At 35.0% G+C, this 19,844-nt stretch overlaps 1 protein-coding gene across 11 annotated transcripts in view; it reads left to right on the forward strand.

Moving 5' to 3' along the window:
* Positions 1 to 1,110: 1,110 nt before the first annotated feature.
* LOC5569700 (ras-related protein Rab-5B) overlaps positions 1,111 to 19,844 on the forward strand; it is a 49,478-nt gene continuing 30,744 nt past the window's right edge. Inside the window, exon 1 of one of the 11 annotated variants that reach the window (XM_021848164.1) lies at positions 1,111 to 1,259. The gene's annotated coding sequence lies outside the window, so the exon portion shown is untranslated. The other 10 variants (XM_021848165.1, XM_021848171.1, XM_001658641.2 and 7 more) reach the window with 10 other exon arrangements.

Here is a 19,844-nt window from a genome sequence, read left to right on the forward strand (position 1 = left end):
GTGTTCTTATGAGAACTTCCACAGTTATTAACTGAGAGCTTACTATGCCAATGACCATTTTTGCATGTGTATATCGTGTGGCAGATACGAAGATACTCTATGCCCTGGGAAGTCGAGAAAATTTCCATCCCGGAAAGATCCTCGACCGGTGGGATTCGAACCCACGACCCTCAGCTTGGTCATGCTGAATAGCTGCGCGTTTACCGCTACGGCTATCTGGGCCTCAAGGTTTGAAACCTAGCAAATTTGAAATGGTCGCTAAATGAGTGGTCGCTAACAATTTCGTCAGTGTTACGTCTGTTTGTCTGTGGTGTTAGGTAATGGTATCATAATCCTGTTTGTTCATCCCTTTAGAATTATAACGCGATAAATGGCAAATAATTTTGTGCAAGAAAAAATGGCTCAAAAGTCAGAACTGAAAAAGCAGTTTTCTCCTTTTAAAACAATAAATGGATGAAAATAAGAACACACAGCCTTTTGATTTGGCAAATAAAAGAGCTGTGTGTTCTTATTTTCATCAATTTATTTATTGTTTCAAAAAGAGAAAACTGCTTTTTCAGTTCTGACTTTTGAGCCATTTTTACTTGGGCCTTAATGTGTCAATTTTTGCCAATAAATTATTGTGCCATTGAACAGAGCTATTATTGGCTGCGTTCTTTTCAGATAGCTATCAAAATCCTCGTTCGTTCTTGGCTCACGCCTGTCACAGTAAAGGCTGCTTGTTGATGTTGTTTAATTTTCCATTAGTGCAACAGAGAAAGAAGAATTTTTTCCCTGAACGTTGACAGTGCGTAACGACTTTCTATGCGGGAGTGAAAAGAACCGAGAACCGTCGGGCAAACGATTGCTCATCTTCCCCTCATTTTTTGACTCAGCAGCAGACGTCGGTCCCGTCCAATGTGATGGATTTTACTAAGGTGGCGCAGATGATTGAAGCGTGCCACTAGTTCTCTCTTTTATTCTCCCGCTGTTCTTATGCAGCGCAAATAGTGACGTCACTATTTGCGCTGCATAAGAACAGCGGTAGAGCAAAAGAGAGAACTAGTGGCACGCATCAATCATCTGCGCCACCTTAGTAAAATCCATCACATTGGGTCCCGTCGTCGTCGTCGTCATCCGTCGTCAAACACAAAAAGTCTGGAGTGGTGGAAGGTAAAAGTCATCGCATCGAAGAAAAAGTTCGCGTTTGCAACGAAGAATATTGTCGCGTAAAAATTACCAAATTACGGTGCAGTATTACGCCCCGGAATATCGAAAAGGTGATTATTAGGTTCGGGGGTGCCTTTTGGAAGTGAAATCGATTGGATCAGCACGATTTGGGCAGCATTTTGAAGAAAGATGGCAGAAAAATAGTTTCCATTGAAAAGCGTGTGGTCATGTGTATGTGTAAATTGGCTACCTGAAACTTTTCTCCTCCCTTGTGGCTCTAGCGTAACATGTGAAAAGGGGGTGTGTGGGTGCAGGCGACGGTAAACATTGATTTCCGCAATCCTGAATCATCAGGAATGTGATAAAATTTAAACTTAAAATTAAATTTTCATTTTAGTTCAATCAATTTCTTTTGGTGAATTTTAATATATCGCTGTATGCCTACGCATTAGGGTGCGTCTTATCGTTCGAAAGTTCTTTTGAGACCAAAAGTTCGTGTGCTTTTCTGAATTCAGAACAAGAAAAATAAACACCCTCAAAATCATAAAATTAGATTTAAAAACTGTCCTTTTTAATTTCGCCCTAATTGCATAATCATTTGACAGATACATGTATTTCGACTAACACTTGTAGCCTTCTTCAGTGTCAGTTGCTCGCATTTAAATGACACTGAAGTAGGTTACAAGTGTTAATCGAAATACGCGTATCTGTTGAAGAATAATGCAATTAGGGCGTAATTATAAAGTATAATAATAAAATCAACTTTTATGGTTTTCTTAATTAAGATTCTGCTCAAAAGAATCAAAGTTTGAGTCAAAAAATATTAAGAAAAACAGTAAATTTTGTATAGCTCCGCTATTCTCAACAATTTTTTTTAAACCGGTGTCATTCTCTTGAAAAGTAAACTTATTTAAAGTGTATAGAAAAATCGTAATTCTGGGCCAACAAACCTAATAATTCCGTTGGAAATTGATTTTTTAATTGGACAAAATCATGTTTTAGTTAGTTTTTGTGAAATAACCATGTCAAAGCGTTTTTTTAATTACATACATGCAAAGCTGGCAAGAGACCTCTCTTGGGTTTAGAGACTTGGTTTCTATTTGAATACGCAAGTATCTAAAAACTCACTAATAAAATACAAATACAAGCAGTGCAAGTTCGTTTAAGTCTCTTCCTTCAACCAAAAAAGTCGTAGTCCCCTTTTCCACAATCAATCCTGGCGTAAAATGCCATAGACTCCACAGGTTTTTCACAAATCCAGGGACTTCTCTAGGAATTCTTTTAATGATTTCTCCAATATACGTTAAGCACTCTATCGCCACTACCTCCAGTAATTTTCACAAGGATTACTCTGAACATTTTTCTGGGGTATTTTCTTCAAATATTTTTCCTCTAATTCTTTCACCGACATATCTAGTTTTTACTCCAGGAAATCTTCCATAAAATCGAGAGGAATCTAAAATATTATTTCAGATCTTTTGAAGGAAAGTTTTCAACAAACTTTACTAGATTTTCTCAGTAGTTTAAACTGTTTGTATAAGGACTTTCCCAAGAAATCATCCATGGTTTTCCCCAAGAATCGTTTCAAAAATTCAGCAAGTTTTTTTTTTTTTTTTAAATCTTTATTTGAGTAATTCAGCAACGGATTTTTCTCTATGAGTTTTTACAACATTTCATCCAGAAATTGAAATCTGTTGAACCTGTCTCAATTGATTTCTCAAGTAAAATCTTCATGAATCTTAAAAATTGTATTCCTGTTTTCAAACCACATTCCTATCATTACCACATTTTTTTTTTCGTTTCCATCCAATGTTTTTTAAAGAACTTATTTAGAAAATCCTGCAGGATATCATCCAGAGATTCGACTGAATATTTTTTCATTGATTATCTTAACAATTAATCTTCATAGCAGCAAGGTTCCTGGAGTTCTTTCAAAGATCTTAGCTGGAGTTTATCAAGATTTATTTTTTACAGAGATCAGAGTTTGCTTTAGGATTTCTTCTAGAAATCTCTTCTGGATTTTTCAGAAATTACCCCCATACATTTGTAAATAATTCCTTGGATAAATCTCAGGTAGAATTTCCGGATAAATGTTTGAAGACTTTTTTAGGAAATTTCTCTTAGGAATTTCCGGAGAAATCTCTTGAGAAATTAATAAAAATATAAAATAATAAACACACTTAATATAGAATGCCGAATTTCGGCCTATTTTAACCGAGATCCGCACAGCCGAGAAGTCGGCAAACAAATTTCCTGGGATCTCAGTAAATAAAAGCCGAGAATCAGTAAATCGTGCTTTGTTGCTAAGCAACAAGGCAAATTGTTAGCTGAGTCTCGGTTAAAATCGGGAAACCGAGATTCGCACAGCCGAACTCGTGAAAAAAATCTAAGTGTGAAGATATTAATCAAATTTCGTTCAAATCTGGAAGAAATTCTAAATGACAATTTTGTAGGAAAGACTGTGAAATCAGTGGAGGCATACCATGCGAAAATTGCTACTTGAATTCTTAGATATTTCCTTAAATATAAATATTGGACCAAATCCTAGCGAAAGCGATAAGAGAATAACGGGATGAACTTCTGGAGGACTTTGTGGAAAAAGAAAATCTTTGGAGAAATTCATGGTGGACCTTATTGAATGTTTTCTGGAACTATTTATCCTTGAGTCCAGATTGAATTCTTGAAATTGTTCGCAACGAAATGTATAGAGGAAGTACTTAAGGAATCAAGTAATGAATTCCTGAAGAAGTCATTGGAATAATACTAGAAGCAATCTGTGAAAAATGCATGATTGCTGATGGAATTGCAAAAAAAATCTGAAAAAAATCATACAGCAAACGGTGTATAGCATTACTGTATATGTACAACTAAAGCAGATTTTAAGCTGAAATGTGCCACCCATATGTCGAGTTAATGTTATTAGGTATAACTTCAATATGGTCCATGGACTTCGATATCTTCTTCTTTTTTGGCGTTACGTCCCCACTGGGAAAGAGCCTGCTTCTCAGCTTAGTGTTCTTATGAGCACTTCCACAGTTATTAACTGAGAGCTTACTATGCCAATGACCATTTTTGCATGCGTATATCGTGTGGCAGGTACGAAGATACTCTATGCCCTGGGAAGTCGAGAAAATTTCCAACCCGAAAAGATCCTCGACCGGTGGGATTCGAACCCACGACCCTCAGCTTGGTCTTGCTGAATAGCTGCGCGTTTATCGCTACGGCTATCTGGGGACTTCGATATACTATATCAATTACGGAGGTCAGGTGTCATCTATTGTTCGGCAATCATAAATACTGTATTCATTTGCTTTTATCGTTGGAATAATGGAAGAGTATTGAATTTGTGTCTAAGGTTAACCCAATTCCATATACGTACACCTGACGCAAATTAAACATATAACATTCAAAACTAATTTTGAATGTGCTAGATGATTACCCAAGATGTTCAGATGTAGTAGAGTACATATAGATAATTTGGCTTATAAATATATTTGAAACTTTAAATATAAGATAAATACCACTTTTTCAATGTTTTTTTGCTCATACTTTCAGTAAGTCGAACAATAACGTACATTTTTTTAAATATCACTTCCTTAAGAATGATTACTGTGAATACTTAACTAGCTTCAAAAACTTTTAATCAGTTTTATAGTAGCTACGAGTGAATATCGGTGTCCTATACTTTAGAATCTTGGTTAATATAACATTTGTAACAAATACAAAACTTCTAATTTTAGTTAGTTTCTCTCAGTTTGGATCTTAAATGAATATACAAAGTTCATAATTTTTATTTTTATCAAAACATTGCGTAATGATTAGTTTTATTTTACGTTTTACTATAAAACATTTCACAGATTTTGATAAAAGAAATAGAATTAAATGATAATTGAGTATTGAGATAACGTCAATTATGGATAGATGGTATGGACAGCGTAGTGTAGGGTAGTTTGATGTAAAACAAAGTTCGTAGTTCAAATTCTTTCTACAGACAAGTTTGAAATTGACCTTTACCTGTTGTTTAGAACGAGAATTTTGTTTACATTGATTGACAGTAAGTTTGAATTATAACATAACAATTTTCTGAAATCAAAAGGGATAAACTGCTTATGATTTCTGTGAACTAATTACATTCCAATCAAAACTCTCTCAGTGCTCACAAGTATAATTTTTAGATTTGATCCAATAACAAAAAATGAAATGTAGTTATTGGATTTTATAGCAAAAATCGTTGATGAAATTTCACCAAAAATAACTCTACTGTAAGATAAAGTGCTTAACGCTCACCTAACCCCTTTTGACATGTCGCGCTCGGATTTGTGTGTGTGGATTTCCCGTGAATCCGTCATCCAATCGCCTCGCCATACATTTTTCTGGGCATTGTTGGGTACCTACCTATGTGAGTGCGAATATTATTACGAGGTGCCACAACAGAGGGAAGAAAGGCCCCCAGAGTGATTTACATTTTCCAGTCAAAGTGAACAACGGGTTCGTGATCTTTCGTAAGTTCTGCCAAGGTCTCGGAATACACCCCTATACGGATTTACGGAATACAGTGATATGTCCAGCTGTGTGGGGAAGCAATTTTTCAGATAAGAGATCCAGCAAGGCCAGAAACAGGAAGAGAGATATTTGCCATACAAGTGAAGTTGTGGAGTGATTTAGCAAAAATGAAGAGATTTCGTTCGAAACTGGTGCTTCCTGAATAGTGTACCCTGTGGACCTTCGATAGAAGACATTATCCGCAATATGTCCCCGAGGAGCGGAACGGAAAAATCTGGTACCAAATTAAGGCTGGAACATTATTCAGTGGTGAGATAATTGATTTGGGAGGAATAAATACGCTTCAAAGCTGGCAGACAAAGAAGAAGACGTTCTGGAATGATGTTGAAGGAGCACGGAATGAAAAATATGACGGAACGTGTGTGCGTGTGTGAAAGAGACGGAAAAGATCACACGGTGCAGTACACGGTGGGTTAGATTGGCTAGACTTTTCGTAGAATTAAAAAAGGGACATATTTGGAAAAATTGGCGTTGTGAGCATTTTGCTGAATTTCGTCAAAGCGAAATACAGTCGCTTGGATAACCCACAGATATAAATCATCGATATAGGAAACATAAAATTTTGAATCAAATTTAATAGATTTTCAATAAAAAAAAAAGTCTAATAGATACCATTTAGGATACCAGGAAGTATTTTTGGACCAATGTTTGACATCTCCTTCCCCAATCGTAGCCTATTATCCTAAATGTAATACATGATTCTTCACAAAATCTTAGTCTTCTTCCTTCCCCTAAAAATACTACGTAACTTAAAGACGGTCCCTCAACGGTCCTCACTACCATTTTTACCTGCTTTTATATAACTGCCCCATGTAGAAAAAGTACATATTGAGAAAAAGAAGATGGTTTTCTCATACAAATGTTCATAATTTTCTGGTACATTTCTGCATGCCATATTAATTTAGCTCCAATGCACAGATTACTCACATTAATTCTATTGATCAACAAAAAATATAAACTTTCTTATAGACTACTATGCCTGTATTTTCCAATATGGGACTGTAGCAAAAATGACACACTTGCCCTACTTTAAAAAAAAAACATCTTCCAAAACATTTTTCTGAAGATCTTTGAGAAATATTTCCCGAATTTTCTTCCTTCTCCAATAGCTAAGCATACTAATTTCATGAAGTTTCTAAAAATCACCTAAATTTCTAAGTTGTAGCGTTGCAATACATATTCGGTAAAACGACTTCAAATTTATGTGGCTAAAATTTGAATCATATTTCGAAAACTATTACGATGTATTCTAAGAGTTTCTTCCGAGGATTCCATGAAAAAGTCATAGTTTACGTTATTCTGCTTGCAGTGAATCCTGCTGCCAAATTTTAAACGTCCCAGATATACCTTCCGAGAGTATTACGCGACTATTTCACCTGTTCTTTATTGATTTCTTCTCAGATTCACCGAGGAAAGCTTTCTGGGATTCTTTTAGAAGTCTCTCCATAGATTTCTCTAGTACCTACACCAATTCTGCCATACATTCTTGCAGCGGTATTTGTTCGAGGAATCGCTTCAGGAAATCCTTGAGCACTCCAACGCTTTCACATCCAGTAATTATCCAGAGACTCCAGACAAATTTGTGCACCGGTTACACGATATCCAGTTAGAGAATCATAGAAAAGTTGGTTTTCATGGCTACCTCGATGATCCAAGTCTATTATTTCTGATCTGTACGATACGGAAATTGAGTGTTTGCGGGTTACCCCAAGGCAGATGGTAACATCGCTTTTATGGTATCTCGTAGAAGATATGCTATAGCAGGGCTGCCCAACGTACGGCCCGTGGGCCGCATCCGACCCGCGATTTCCTTGACAGGATTATAAAAAAGGCAGGCTTTTTAAAATCTTGAACAGGATTTTTAAAGAATTCTGGACACGACTTTCACGGATAAGATTGACAAGGTTCTCACAGAATTTTTACCAGGATTCCATAGCCAGAATTTTCAACGAATTCAAAACATAGTTTTGGAAAATCCTGAGCAAGATTGCAATATAACGTTATGTAACATTTTGCCAGAAAACTAAACGAATTCATAATAAAATTATGGGCAGGTTTGTTTTGAAACAATGTTAAGCATTTTCATGTATTTCTAAATAGCATTTCAAAATGATTATTAAGTAAGATTCTGAAGGAAACCTAGGCACAAAAGTTATAAAAAGTTGGACATTCTGACCAAAAATTTCGTAAAAGCTTGATCAGGATTTTAGCACATTCCGGCTTATGCTAAATAATATTAGTTCGAATTCTGACGGAATTACGAGTACGATTCTAAAAATACTCCTGGATGTTATTCTCACAGGATCAAAAATTTGATGATAAACAATTATTTGTGAGATATAAACATGCTTATAAATATGATATTTTCAATTGATTTCAAGTGGAAGCTTATAATGTCGACACTTGAAGTGACGAACCATTCACAGTTTGTTGAACAAATAGCCAAACGCAACACTCGTACAACTGTCAGGACAAAAGCATGGGTTATCATATTTTACTCATATGGAAAGAAAAAAAAATCGCGATTGGCTAGAACATCACAGAACACTCTTATGCCGACACTTGCTGTGGCGTAGTATTCAAAGTTTGTTGAATAAAATTAACATTTTGCAAGTCTACACTTATAGTGTCAAACCATTCAGTTTTTTTTTAAATATAGAAATAGAGGTAAAAAAAGGTATTTTGAAAAAAAAAATGTAAGGCATAAATCATTTATGAACAAGGGTTTATGCCGACACTCAGAGTTCGCCACCCCAATTTTTAATACAAAAATAAAGTTTCTAATCAGATTTTTCCTGCTGAACATGTATCGAAAGCTTGAGTTTGACAGTAATCAAGTAAAACTTTTGATCTATTTATAAACAATATGTTTCCTTAGGATGGATAAAACTGGTACACCTCCCCTATAAAGCTCTGAAAACTTGTCCACCAATTCAGACTGACTAAGTAAAACAAGCTCCATGGTAATGGAATGGTCATGAAGAAGCACGGATTCGTTTGTGATAACATGAGTCAATATTGGTTTACATATTATTATAACAGTTAAATGTACAGACTAAAAATCTTTAATTTCAGTAAACTCTTGCTTGGTGCTCTAGTTAAAAACACAAGATTTTTTTTTATTAACCCTTTCTTTCCCACAGCTTTTTTGACAAGACTGTCAAAATGACGTTTTTTAATAAAAGTGCTTGAACAAAAGTTGTTGAAAATAAGCTAAATGATTCGAAATCAATATAAAAAATGTTGATTGCCTTTCAATAGTTTGGTATTTGATGAGACAAGTGAGCGCATAAATTTATTACAATTATTATTGAGCTAATCGTACCAACTCGGTTTATCTAGCGTTCGTCGAAAATGTTACCATGGGAAAGAGAGGGTTTATGATGACTTCATCAAAATAACAAATTTAAGATACATAAGCTGACTTTCAAATATTTTTCGCAAATATCCATTGAAAAAATTCAGTGAAGTTACTGCATTCGTTCCACAGTTTTTGAATCCAACAATACTTCAGGGTGTCTACTACCTATAAAAACCAGGAAAACCTGGAATTATCAGGGAATTTTATCCAACCTGGAAAAAACCTGGAATTCTCAGGGAATTTCGGCTACACTAAGGGAAAAATGGTAGAATATGTCGTCCTCAATCAAAAAAATACTCGGCTGCGCCGCTATCAAAACGCTAGTTGACATGTTCAGTCTTTTTAAAGACTTTCAATTAATCAGCATGAAACTTGTTTTGTTTTGTAAATGCAAGTACAGTTCCAGTTAGATGTCGTTCATGAGCAGTTGATAAATTGAAAACATTCAAACAAGTTTTACAAAAATGTGTTTTTGTCTATTATACAAAAATAATAAGCTTTGTATGAAAGGAGCAAAATTACAACACGCACGAAAAATAGTACATTTCCCAGGTTAGCATTATTTTAGATTTGATCGTTATTTTAATGCAAGTCTCTATTTTTGGGTGTGGTCTCTAAAGTCTTTATTTTAATACAATCTACTCTGAAGTCAAAGACATTTTTCTCAGATCTCGAAGAATGCTCTCTGCTGGAATTCTAGTAATTTCTCCAGTGGTTTCTTCTTGAATACTTTTGGAGATTTCTCCAGAGATGCTTTTTTTCAATGGATGCTTAGACGAATTTCTTCAGAAAAGTTTATTCCAGAGGTTTTGGGAAAAATCGTTTCGAAATTTCATATTAATTTTTTTCTTATTTATTCCTGGCATTTTCATAAGGATTTTTGTTTCAATATTCATCCACGATTTCTCTCAGGAATTGCTCTCAAAATCCTTCAGACATTATTCGACAATATATATTATAAACTTTCCAAGAATTCCTCGATGAATTGACCTAGGATCCCTTGTGAAGTTCCTCCAGAAATTTCTCTTGAAATGTCTCCAGCATATCTCATCAAAATACTGTTGCTGCAGTTCAAAAGTTTTCTAATATTTTTTCACATTTAATTCAAATTTATTTATTTGCATTATAATAAGGCTGATACAAATATTAATTTTCTTTTATGTCACCCCCTTCAAAAATTCAACAATTTTGAAGGGGAGAAAAAAAAGATTCATCATTTTTTTGACATCAGTTAGGTTTTTTTTAATTTGTAGAGTAAAAACCAGGTAAAATAATGATCTAGATGACGATTGGAAAAAGTTTTACAACAAACGTTAAAAATAAAAATAAGAAATTTTTTGTTTTTTCATTTTTATTTTTTGTTCCTTATTTATTTTTATCCCCCCCTCGTACCTTCCATGTGTTCTCGGACATGAAAGAAAATTAATATTTGTATCAGCCTAAATTATTGCAAATAAAATAGCATATTTAATTAATTGCTATTCATCAATGCGTACTTAGAACTCAAGTTCCATCTGAGATTACTCTAGAATTTTTTTTTTTCGAAATCCAACGCATGATCTTTTTTTTAATTTTCCTTGAAATTTTCCAGAATAAATGACTAGAAAAAAAGAGAACTTTTTCAAAAAATATTGGAAAAATTCTTGAAGGAGTTTTGAATTTTTAAGATACTCTAAACGGGAATGCTTGAGAAAGTCCTACACAGGAAAAAAATTCTTTAGTAAAAATTACCATTTTAGCTAACTACGCCCATTCTTGAAACTACCACGGAATTTCAGAACAAATTACTATGTACATCCCACCACATCACTGGTACATTTGAAGAAAACATTTCCTTTAATCAGATTTCGACTACAGGCATAGTAAAATCAAGCGCATTTGTGGTCTGTTGAAAATTGCCGGTGGTGCGAGCGCTTAAGGTGAAGATGAATCGAAGCCAAAGTTCAAATTTTCAAGAGCACGGATCTGGAGAACCAAACATCCGTTTGAGCTGAAAACCTAATCGATTAGTCACCACCAGCTAGTGACCAATGGATTATGTTTTCAGCATAAACGGATGTTTCGTTCTCCAGATTCGTGCTCTTGAAAATTTGAAGTTAGGCTTCGATTCATCTTCACCTTAAGCTAACCTCCTAAAATGGTAATTTCTACCGCACATTTTTTTTTTTTTTGCGTGTAGGGAAATCAATGGAATAATTTTTGGATGGATGATTCCTGATGTCGTTATTTTTAGAACAATTACAGATTGAATTATTAAAGGTATGTTAAACGATATTCTTGAAAAAAAAATAAAATACTAAAACAGTTCGAGCTGTTATACTTGTAATATCATAAGAAACTCCTCCTTTCTTCCTTAAGCTAGAGCTCTCAAACAAAACACTCCAGAAATCCTGAATCCCATTTTAAGCAAAAGTATTTTTGTTTCTTGAGATCAAATAGATGATTTTTTCATATCTGACATTGATTCATTCTTCAAACATTCTTAATTTTCGTAGTAATTGAATAAAAATCGTCAATGTTTTTCCGTGTAAACGTTAAGAACAGAACAGATGATTGTTCTTATTTGAGTTAAAAATACTTTGAAATTTATTATAAGATAAATTTATATTCAAAGATACGCTTCATCTGAAAAAAAAAAAAAGTTTTTAGTCATCTAAAATTCGTATATTTTGGGAACCTGGAATTATTTTATGAAACCTGGAATTCTCAGGGAATTTCATTTCTCTAAATGAGTAGACACCCTGTACTTGTTTCGATCTATAGTTATGAAACAAAGTGTAGTATATTACCCTGATGAATCCCTCCTTGAAGGTAGAGCTGGTGCTAGTGTATATTTTCGTGAGCAATCGGCACTTCAACAGCGCTCAATTGATAATGTCAAATACTTCTGTTCAGATAGTCAGAATCGGTCAACTCAAGATCGAAGCTTGTTATCTATCGCATGTCGAATTCAAACTGAGGAACTGAATTCAGTCAAATCTGTAAACCCTGCATCCGTTAAAATAATACCTTTTCTATTTAGAAGCTTCCATTGTAGATAATTCGTAATTCGTAAAAAAAATCTTTTTGATTTGATACCACACAAGGAAAATCTTTCAATGTCAAAGCCAACCCACCGTGTTCGTTGCATACAAGTGTAATAATCACACCCGTCGTTCCAAGTGCTTCTGTTTCCCTCTCGTGGTATAGACGGAACGAGAGCTCGTTTTCTCTGTGATACGACCCAAAGTGTGCTGAAGACGGACGGAACAAAACGAGATAGTCGTATCGAACGGATGGACGGAATGGGGCAAACACACACACCACGTCCAGCACGCGTATTATCGTCGCAGTTTGCATGCACACGTATTAAAGCATAGCAAAATAAAACCGAAGAAAAGTGACATTTTCATGAATGGGCAAAGTGCGCACTTTGAAATTATTATTAAATTATCGCAACGGGGCAGCGAAGAATTCCTCTTTGTTTAGTGCCGGACAAAACGGTGGTGGAACTGCCCTTCGGAACACGCCTAGTCGTCGCGAGTGCCACTGCTAGGCTTACAGAGCCAACCAAAGCCAATAAAAACAGATAGTGAGTGAGTTACAACAAGTGAAATCTGCCCCGTGCTGCAAGGTGGAAAGAAAAAGCAGAAAAAAAAGAAGAAATCATACACCAAGACCAGCACAGTCAGAGCAATAACAGCAGTTCGGTAATGAGAGCAACTAACTATACACATAGGAGTTAGAGGTACGGTTTACACAAGTCGTCACCATCCGGATGGATTGCCACAGGCGAAATTAGTGTCGTCTGGAAGTCGTCGCCAAGACGTATCACATTGAACCACCCTAGAACAGTGTGTGACGTTTGCTGATAGATAAGTAAATATTACCCCCTCTCGCTAGTTCAATGTCGGTTGACTCGAGATAAAAGAACAGAATTACAGCCTCTACTCTACTGAGGAGACTGCATGTAATGAAACGTTGTATATGATCATGCGGGTACAGCTCTTGTCACATTAGCATTGCTATTCAGCAATTAAGAACGTGATTTCCCGCAAGAACGGGATAAGTCAGTGAAATGGGGGCGTAGTTGATGTGAATTTGATTGAATTTGGTGTGAAAATACATCACACGTCACGTTCGCTTAGTGGACGAGCTGAGAGAGGGAGAGGTTTTTTTTTTTGCGCTCAAGATAAGTTTTTTTTGTTTGTCCGATATGGTGGTGACTCATTCTACGTTTTTTTCGTAGTATTGATAAGAAATTGCATGTTGGACTACTGTTTGCTTCGATGTTACTGCACTGATCAGCCTGTGACACAATTTGATTTGTTATTTAGTGCATAAAACTTAAATCAATTGAAATCGAATTGCTTAAGAACCGATTTCTTCACCTTCGCTTAAGTCGTAAACCACGTTTACCCATACGATTAAACCAGATTTAAGGTCTAAGCGGTGGTGAAGAAACCGCTTATAAATCTGTTACAAAATCACTGTAGGTTCATCCAAGTATTCCTCAAGAAGTGCTCTGGTCAGTGAATCAAATTGTCATTGAAACAGACACAGAGCAAACAACTAAGCAAGCACGCTCATAATCGTTTATCCCAACTTTTGCGGATCTTGCCATGACAAACACAACTTTATAGTAATCTTTCGACTCGTGATAATTCAGTTATTTTGAACACAAAATCGAATTGTAGTTGTTATTCGATAATGTAGTAATGAAGGGCTAGAAAATTGCAACGCACGCGTCTCATTCTGCCCAAGTTGTGATAAACAGTTGTTACGGAATAAGATTGTTGCAACAAGAATAGGAAGGGACAATGTGTTTGTTGTTGCGTGTTGGTTGACAATTGATTCACTCGCTCTGACAGATTCTTCTAAAGATTTGTCGAGTATTTTTTCAAGTAAATTTTACATGGATTCCTCAAGAAGTTTGTTTGGGGTTTCCTCTCCTAAACAACTTTTTCTAGAAGAATTCCTGAAAAAAATAGTTGAAGATAGCCCTCTAAGAAACTTTATAAGCATTCCTAGAGCCAAACTTTGGAGGAAAACCTTAAGCAATCTGTGGAAGATAGACTGGATGAATTTAAGGTGAAATTCTAAGATTCTTGGATTAATTTCATCAAGTAATATGATGGAAAATTTTAGGAAGAATATCTGGAGCAAGTTTTAACGGGTACTCTGAAGTTATTACTGCTTGTATTTCAAAAATTCTGAACTTGGCCCAAAATCTTGGAGATTGTCATTCGATCCAAATAAGAATTACAGGATGAACCTCCGGACAATTTATTCAGGTATCTTCGAAAACCAAGTTAAGTAATTCTCGTTGAACTTTACTAAAGGGCCTATGTAACAATGATAGATTCTCTTTTCTCTCGCTCTCTTTCGATTGTAACAGTGCAATACTAAAGCTTTTGGGAACTTTTTCACTATGGATCAACTGAAATTGTCCTTGGCTAGCGTTACATACAAAAACGCAACAGAATAGGTTAATGTGGCTCAGTTATTGATTCAAGAGAAAGTAAACAAAGGGAGCCTCACAATGTTCGATAGGTCCTTTTTAAAAGTTACGCGAGAATTGTTTTGTGCAAACTTGTTATATGCCTTATATAAATAGTGACGATTATAAACTTTGCATTTTTTTTTGTTAGAAATATTCCAAAATAGGGCGTCTATACAAGTAATAGAGATAGTAGTAATGGATAAAAAATCGCCAAAAAAAATAACGGAATCTAGTTTTTAATATCAGAACACATATACATTCGAAAGCTCTTCTATTTTTGTAACATGTCCCAGTAAAGGTGGTAGTTACTAACTTTTGTCCCTATAATAGGTACGAACCACTATTTCGGATAGCAAAAAAGTTAAGCTGTTAAATTGTTTTCTACTATTTCCTTACTTAATACATAGATTTTTTGCACATTTATTTTATTTTGACAAGCACCATGCTACAAAATACTCACAAGAATACGCTTAAAGCCGCATTATCACTATTATTGGTCACACACTATCCTTATGAATCAACCCTCTTTCAAGAAAAAAGCTTGCGAAAAACTGAATACAAAAGATTCCTCTAAAAATTCATCCAGGTATTCCCACTAAAAAAAATTACAGAACATACACTAAGTAGCTACTTTTTCAGGAATTTGGGTAGAATCTTTCGCACAATTTCTGAATCCACAAATCTCACGTTTCCACAAAAATTTAATTCAAAAATTCCGCAATAATTTCACCGATGTCTTAAGTAATATTATTACAGGAGTTCATCCAGAGATTTCTCTATGCGATATTTAATAATTCATACGAAAATTTCTTCAGGATTTCTCAACAGATCCTTTCCCTCAAGTATTCGTCAAGAAGTTCCTACATGACTTTCCTATAATATTTTTACAAGGATTTCCTAGATGTCATCCTAGGATTACTCTGGCATAATCTTCTAAAGATTTGTGGAGTAAATTCTCAAATAAATTTTGAACGGATTCTTTAAAAAGTTCCTCTTCTTAACAACGAATCATTTAAACAATTTCTGGAAGAATCTCTGAAGAAATTCCTAGAGTAATTTTTGAAGGTGGCTCTCCAAGAACCTCTATAACCATTCTTGAAGGTATCCTCAAAGATATTTCTGGTTGGAATCTCAAATAAATTCCGAAAATAAATTTTAAGGTGAAATTGAATTGGATTCTTGAATAAATTCATCAAGTAGTTTATGGGAAGTTACACAAAGAATCTCTAAAACAAGTTCTGCAGGAATATCTGAAGTAATTACTGCTTGTGTTCTTAACGTCCGGTACCTGAACGAAGATCTTCGCGATTGTCAGAGATAATTCTCTAAAGATATCTCTAGAATAATTCATTAAGGTATCTTCGAAAGTCAAACAAAGTAATTGTTTTGTGAACCATGCTTTGTAGATTTTTTGTGAGAAATATTCAAAAATACCTGGGGCCTTCCTTAGCCGAGTGGTTAGAGTCCGCGGCCACAAATCAAAGTAATGCTGAAGGTGTCTGGGTTCGATTCCCGGTCGGTCCATGATCTTTTCGTAATGGAAATTTCCTTGACTTCCCTGGGCATAGAGTATAATCGTACCTGCCACACGATATAGGAATGCGAAAATGGCAAGTTTGTCAAAGAAAGCTCTCAGTTAATAGCTGAGAAGCAGGCTCTATCCCAGTGAGGACGTTAATGCCAATAAGAAGATTCAAAAATACCTGCCTGAAATGCAAGTGGTTTAAAAATACCACTGAAAACAATTGTTTTTATTTTCAAAGGCTTCTCTAGAAATTCTTCCAGGCATTCCCGCTGAAAATTTTCTATAAATACACTAAGTAGCTTCTTCAGGAATTCCGTCAGAGTATTTTGCGCAATTTCTTTAGGATTTGATGATGTCTTAAAAGATTGTTCCACATATTTTCAGTTTTTTTGCTCTTTGAAATTTTATAGACAACAATATTACTATCAATATCAATATATAATAATATCATTTATCGATAAACAAAATCAAACATTATGATCTAGGCCAAACTGCAAAATGTAAACCAACTTTATTGTTTATTCGTACCAATTTCTACGTAAATTATCCCTACATACTCTCATGAGTATGCAAAACGCATTTTATAGATGATATCATTCAAACTTGCAAAGGGCCTTACTGAATGTTTTCAACAAAATGTGATTTGATCTTTTGTATATTTTTCATTTTCAATGGGTTTGAAATAGGAATAATAAATATGGTATTAAATCTTCAATCGAGAATATCTCAATGCTTACGTTTTGAAGATAGATCCTTTTCAAATTTGATCGACTGTTTCTTTACAAAAAAAAATATTTTTTGTAAAAAGTGCTTGAACAAACAATGTTGTGAATGGGCGTTTTTTTCAAAATCAGTTATTTTTTATTGTTTTTTTTTTTTCAATAGTAAATTGAACATTCAATAGTCTTACTATTAGTTGAATATTGAGTCAATATATAGAATAGAATAGAATAGAATAGAATAGAATACTCGAAACTATTGCATACTATTCATCTGATTAAGATCACCAGGTTAGATTAAGTTTCGAAAGAAATTTATCTTCACCTAAAATTAAATCAATTTATCGAAATCCTTCAGAAATCATTCTAGCGAAACTTCCCGAATGTCTTCTGATGTTTCCTGCAGAATTCAGGCAGCAAATAACACGGTAAGGACATATCTAGGAGTTGTTCATGAAATGCTACTGGTCATGAAGGTAGTTTTCTTAAAAAGCATATCTTCCCTCATATTTGTTTTCCCATTCCTTCTTGTCGACATTAGCACCAAGCGACCAGCCCACTGAAGTTTGCCGTATTTTATTGACATCTTCGTGCCCAATTCGTTCCAGAATAGCTTCATGATTTCATTATTTAAATTGGCAATTTTCATCACATAAAATTATTATTATTATTAATTATTTCCTTAACAAGAAAACACATTTCCTCCAGAAATCATAATTAATTTTGCTTGTTTAGAGTGTCGTATTTTGAACAAATTATTCGACAACATCAAATACTATGTTAGCAGGCTTTCTTCTATCTCTACTTGTAATCATGTTTTGATAGTTTTGATCAAGCCTATTCTCGCTGTGTTTCTTCAGAGTCTCCCTTTAAAAATAAATTTCGTTTTTGATCCACAAATTCCCTAGAATACGGAATATTATGGAATATGTTTTAAAGAAATCCCTTGAATTTCTGCGGTAACTCATAGACGAATCCTTACGTGAGCTTTTAAAAGGAAGCAATCCTTATAGAAGCAGTTCTGAAGAAACTTGAGGAATTCAAACATTTGTCTATACATATGTTGTTGTTTGGAGGCATTCTTAAAGGAACGACGGAATCGAAATAAATCGGGTCCGGTTCGCGTTGTGCGAGTGCGAAAAGATATTCGTTTTCAGTCGAAGATGGTGAGCTCGTTTTATGCTACGCTTAACACATTTTTATCTTGGCAACGTTACGTGCATGTAATTTTCAAACAAACTATGGAGACTACAAGTTTCGACACAAACCTGCATTCTTGTTTCATATACACACCTTTCTTTTTTTCGTAATGACTAAAAAATACTTTTAAATAGTTCGACATTATGAATGTCGATTTTTTTGTCTTTTTGTTCTTCCACCAATGTATTTCCACCAAACCCAAAACTTTTTTAAAAGTTTTTAGAAAGAGTCGTATTTTTCCTTGTTATCCTTGGATCGCATCACCGACCCAAGGTAACTCCCAGATCTTTTTCCTCCCTTGCTAATTAACACCTTTTCCGTGATGATTGTGGAGATGCAGAGGTATTTTCGATCTCTAAAAGCAACAATCATTACACACTAACATTCCTTCCCTATCCCAACTGACTGTATGCACTTCGTGGGCATCGTTGTCGATCAATAATATGAGAGCTGCTAAAATGTGCACTTCGAGGGTAAGCGAAAAGTCCCGTTCCTTATTCATTTGAATCAAAGTGCAATTCTTACCAGTTCCGATCAATCACGGAATAGCAACCATTAACATGTAAAGTCAGTCTATGCTATACTTAGCTATGCTATATATTGTGTAAGAATTCCTGAATGTATAACATCAGGAATCCTTAGTAAAATACCTCAGAAAAGAGATCTTCGAAAATTTCCCATGGCTTCCATGGCAGACTGAACGTCTGAGGTGAAATTGTTTCATATGTTTTCATCATTCAATGTTGAGTGCTGAATGTTCCGATGTCCCGCGACGATTGGAAACGAAAACATTTTCTGGACAAGTTAAACACAGAATAAACAAATAATGGGGCCAGCACAAAGTCGTCATATCGTACAAAGGAAATAAGCAGCGCCTTGCATACGGAAGTTTGCGTTTCCATCATATTATCGTTGCAATCACTTCAAGTGGTAACCTTCACCATCGCCGCGTCGAACCGCGCTCTGTTTATTGGACGTTTTTCCTTCCATTCCGTCCGCTGGCTGTTTCATTGATGAGTAAGAACCAAAATGATGACGATCATTCACACGAACAACGCAACGTGAATCAATGTTAGGGTGAGTCGAAAAACGACACAACACAAATCACAAATTTAACATTTATCTTTCAATCACGTAAACATGTTTAAATTTGAAATTTATCAACAATTGACAATTAAATGCGCTGGTATTTTTAAAAAAACGAATCAAACAGAAACAAGATTATCATGATGATTCACCCTAATAAGAATGCAAACGCAAAAAGTGTCCTTAAACTTCTCAGCCGGTCGATGCTTGCTTTACACTCTTGGTAGACTGTGTGCGCAGAAACCGACGATCCGGAACAAAGCGGCCAATGACTGAGAGTGAGGGTGTACTCCTGATGATTCATAAATAGTTCAAGTAGGTCCATCCTCCAAATTTGTTTTGTTCGATTTTAAAACAATTAGTTCAATCCTCTAGTACACTGGTACCTTGGCGCGGAACTTCTTCTTAATCATGACATAACGTCCCCATTGGAAAAATCATTCAAGAATTTCAACAAATACTTTTCCAAGCTTTCTTCTGGAGGTATTCCATGAATTCTTCTAGCGATACTTCATGAAACCCTTGAGTTTTTCCAGGAGTTTCATCGGTAAGATCTTCAGGGATTTTTACAAAAAAAAATGCGTTGAGTTGGCGTTAGAGATTCGTTCAAAGATCTCTTCAGATAATTATGGTCTTTAGTTTGAAATTACTGTGTTCATGGTAACATAAGGGACTGTCAACATTGTTAATGTTAAGGCACAAACAATTAAGAATTTCAAAAAAGCAAATTGTCCTGCCCATTTAGCCTGGTTTTTGAGT

This window comes from Aedes aegypti, chromosome 2, assembly GCF_002204515.2.
Source record: "Aedes aegypti strain LVP_AGWG chromosome 2, AaegL5.0 Primary Assembly, whole genome shotgun sequence".
Lineage (NCBI taxonomy): Eukaryota > Metazoa > Arthropoda > Insecta > Diptera > Culicidae > Aedes > Aedes aegypti.